This window comes from Lactuca saligna, chromosome 3, assembly GCF_052625555.1.
Source record: "Lactuca saligna cultivar CGN05327 chromosome 3, ASM5262555v1, whole genome shotgun sequence".
NCBI classification, from domain to species: Eukaryota; Viridiplantae; Streptophyta; class Magnoliopsida; order Asterales; family Asteraceae; genus Lactuca; species Lactuca saligna.
The window spans coordinates 138,367,185-138,372,046 of record NC_136419.1 but is presented as its reverse complement, the minus strand read 5'-3'; the positions used below and the strand labels follow the sequence as shown (position 1 = coordinate 138,372,046).

The window sequence follows — 4,862 nt, the reverse complement described above, 5'->3', positions numbered from 1 at the left end:
CCCGAACACATGTTGGTCATATTTTGAATAAATATAGTCGAGCAGACTATATTTACTCCCAATACAACTACATAACTGCTTGACTTTAACCTCAATGTTCAATTCCTCCAAAGACGTTTATTGTTACTGTAATAATTATGACAACCCGAAACATTTCCGTCATTTCTTACCAATCTCCGTCAATAAAAGTTCAATTTTATTAATTTTTCCATCAAATTTCTTGGATTATAAAATTAACTAAGGTTATAGTTAGGGGTGTGCAAAAAACCGCACCAACCACCCACACCGCACCAAACCGCACCGCATAATGCGGTTTAGAATTCCGTGGTGTGGTTTGTGGTTCATCATTTTATCAAACCGTACTATGTGGTGTGGTTTACGGTTTGTAATTATAAAACAGCGGTTCAAACCACACCGCACTCCATGTTATATATATATATATATATATATATATATATATATATATATATATATATATATATATATATATATACTTTTTTTCATTACCTTGTTATAACTTCAAATTGCGATTTGGAAACGATGTATATAAATATATTTCTTACAATAACCAAATATCTATAACGTAACATTAAATCGCTATTGAATCAAGACCCCATGTTTTACAATAATATAGAAACTATAACAGTAATATAAAGCAATAACAATGATACTTACAAAACTATAGTAGCATAAATCTATTGAAAACGATTTAACTTGAAAATTGTATTTGTTTTTATAAAATGAAAGCAATCAATTTTTTAACCAAATCAGTATTTTGGTTTTTTGATATATTTAATGTTGAACAACTCACCAAACCGCAACCAAACTGCATAAACCGCCCGCATCAAACTGCACCGCATCATGCGGTTTTGAACATCTCTGGTGCGGTTTGCGATTTCTAAAATATTCAAACCGCATATGCAGTGCGGTTTGCAGTTTTGACTCTAAACCGCACCACGCTCACCCCTAGTAATAGTTAGAATTTTATACAAGTCGGAAAACCTAAAATCGCTTGAAAACCCCACCTTTCTCGAAATTCTCTCGAAAAACACTGTGTTCACGGCAAGGACGAGTTTACGGCCGTATACTCGTGTACGGCCGTAAACACGTTTACAGTCGGTGCCAGGTGGACCCCAACACCGACCATACCCCCAGCCTATAAATACAGGACCCCCACCCTCATTCGAACTATTCTTGGCCGGAAACACCCTCTTTCTCTCTCTAATCTTCTTGACTGTAAACACCAAAAGCCCCTCCTTTCATCCGAAAAATGTCAGAAATCATCATTTGGGGCCATTTGTGAGCATCTGGAACACGTTTTCGTCGAAATCAAGCACCCTTGTTCTTGAGTTTACAACCGTAAACCCTTCAATCTTCAAAGGTCATAAACCCCTTAAAAGACAGTTCACGGCCGTAAACCGTGTTCACAGCCATAAACCCTGTTCATGGCCGCAAACCCAGTTCACAGCCGTAAAATCCTATTTATGGCTGTAAACAACTCTTAAGTAGTAAAATCCCGTTCCCTCAATTCAACCAAGTCTCAGTAACATTCCTTAACCGAAAAAAAGTGGTTATCTAGCACTTTATCTAACGAAATCGCTAATTTAGATACATATATGTATTTATTGATATTAGGATTCCATTACACTACTAGAAAAACAGCCTTTAATGATGCATAATACGTGTAGTAAAACACTTAGACGACGCGCAAATGCGCGTCAAGGAAGGCCCTGTCATAACGAGAGAGAACATGCTTTTGTGCGTCGTCTACAGATGATGCACATTTACGACTCGCAGTATGTATCATTAAAAGACCTATCAAGAAAGGCCTAGTCATAAATGAAGATGACACACATTTTTGGCGTATCGTAAATTTAAATGTTTAGAAAATATATTTATATATTTATTAATTTTTAAATTAAATTTGCATTTAATGTCTCATAATATAAATAAAATGCCATATACAAAAAATACAATCCATTGCATAAAATTTAATGTCATACAATATATAAATCAAATTTAGATTGTTCTTAAGAGGTTTTCCCTAACAATATAACCTAATACTAAATTGCTATAAAAGGGGCACCTTCTTGTTTCAGTAACTCATCATTAAGCTGTCTGAGGAAGCTCTAAAACCGTTCATCATGTCTCTTAACTTCAATATCAATCCCAACTCTTTATCAAGAACAACACGGAACTCCTACACAATAATCATGTCAGTTGTACAATATCAATATCAACTAATTGATAGTACACATGGTATGTATGAGAGTGGAATCAACCATATTTAAATCAAATCAACTAATGACTAATCGTGTTAGTTGTACAATATCAACTAATCAATAATCGAATATCAACTACACCACAACACAACTAACACAAAGATATTAGCCATGTTTTTGCATTAGAAAACAAAATGAACTTAATAAACCTGTCAAATCAAGAGAAGTCATGAATGGCCCTATATAAACTCTAAAAAAAGAAAGCATCTAAAGTTAACAGATTAGATAAAGTACTAGACAAAAGAAATACAAGAGTGAATTATTATAAATAAGAATAGAAAAAAGTAGTATGTAACAGTTACCTGTTCGCCTTCCAGAGGATCAAGTATATATTCAACAAGTAAAGGCTCCTTCTTCATAGGATCTGGGAGTAAAGTTTTCATGACCAGTAACATTTCATATTGCAATATCATGTATCAGCAGGGAGATATTAAAAGTTAAAAGTATACAAACTAATCGAATATTCATTTACCAATATATATATATATATATATATATATATATATATATATATATATATATATATATATACCTATGAGTCATTTATCTCATCTGCATCCATAAAATCACCTTTTTTTTTAAGTTCAGTGAACTTCAATCTTGACATCATACAGTTAAACAAACAACATGAACATTGGTAAATTCAGTCTTCAATATCCCAAGATTCTTGTTATCTAGATGAAAGTCATGTCCCTAATGACTACAACAACGTGTTTCCTGAAAATTGAAAAAGATATGAAATTTAACTTTTCAAAGTTATATTTCTTTATAAAAACTAAGAAAAAAAGAGTGAGTGTACATCAGTTGAGATCAAGGAAAGACGTCCAGCATGGTGGCATTTTTTAAGTTTTGACAAAAAAAGATTTGCTTTTGGAGACTTTTTATGGTGTAACATACAATACTTTAAGATCCCCTTCTCCCTTTTCAAGAGCTTTGTATATAAACTTCTCATGTTCTTCCCTAGTTGTTGAGGTAAGCATAGATGCTAGGATCCCTAATGCAGTTAACCCCATGACCTAAAGCAATAAAAATCTTAATTAGAGTTTATAATCAGGTAATCAATAGTAAAGGATATAGGATATTAACAAAAACAAAAATAAGCACATGATCCTGAATAAGAGAAAGTAAAGGATTAACAACAAGAGCAATTCCATGATGTAAAACAACTGGAAGTTGATAGCATAGACTTTTGCCTCCACCAGCAGCCATGATCACAAGAACATCTCTCCTATTCAAAAAGATTGCATTCATTATCTAATACATGAGTATAAACCTCACGCTGGTTAGCACAATATGTAGGAATGCCAAAAATATTGAATCTGATATCATCAGCTCTATTATCCCATTCAAAAATATTGAATCTGATATCATTAGGTCTATGATCCTCGAGAACATCAATCTTGCCCAACTGAAAATCACCAGCACCCGATACATGAACCTAATGAAAAATAGGTTAGCCACTTAATCAAATTTATCAAGCCACAAAATGACAAAAAAAAAACTAAAAAATATTTAAAAGAGTTGTTTCTTTCTGAAAACTTAATCAAATTTATCATGATTTAACTCAAGCATATTAAGAGCTGTTTCTTTCTAAAATATGAACTTTAGCACTTAACTCAAGCATATTAAGAGCTTACACTAGAAACACAAAAGATCTTGAGCTGCTGTCTATTTTGACTTATCTAAAGATCCCACAACATGCTACGCATATATCTGCATGTGATTAGATATGAACAATTATGTTAGTATTTAGAAATCCTAAGTTATGATTCATTTGAATTGATGATCTAAACAATATAGAGAATTTCTAGGAGCATCTTACTAGTGTAGAGGAGTTATGGGCATGTTGGGCATTTAATATTACTAGTTTGTTGTGTTAGATAGTTAGGGGCATTTTGGGCATTTCATAACAAATTTACCCCAACAAACAATACTTTTAGAATAAAATTAAGATTTATAATTAAATCAAAATGTCAGTCTACCGGGAATAATATGAGTCCAATGAGAACTAGTTGAGTATCAAATCCAAAACTAAGGAATAGATCCTTTGAGTTCTTTACAAGTGTATAACCTACAAATTGCAAAAGTGTAAGAACCTGATATTTAGATCAAAAACATTCCAAAAATATACTAAAATAACTCATCAAAGTTAGAAGAACTAAATATTCCAAAAATACCGCTAGGACACTTTTTGTCCCCGAATCTGAATTAAGCCAACAACGGAATCTAAAATTTGCCAACCGAGGATCTCCGGAATCAACACGTGTGCAACAGATGACATTAGCACTCTAAGATATCTCTCATTCAGTAGCATGCTTCATTGCTTTATACTTTTTCTCAGCACTGTTGGACAATTCACCTATGTAATATAGTAAATAAATATCTATCAGCTCAATCCACAAACCATAATTTTGAAAAGCTACACAAATAAGTTGGGAAGATCTGGTCAGTTGTATAACCTGTATGAGTATTATACGAACATTCTCATTCAGGAAGATTTGGCTTCCATGCCTTGTGACAAAAGAAATATGTGAGACACGGGGAATAAAGAACTACTAAAATAAGGAATACTTCTCTTGA

General features: G+C 32.8%; 1 pseudogene; it reads right to left on the bottom strand.

Moving 5' to 3' along the window:
• Positions 1 to 2,095: 2,095 nt before the first annotated feature.
• Positions 2,096 to 4,563, bottom strand: LOC145036014 (ATP-dependent DNA helicase Q-like 2; annotated as a pseudogene).
• Between the last annotated feature and the right edge of the window lie 299 nt (positions 4,564 to 4,862).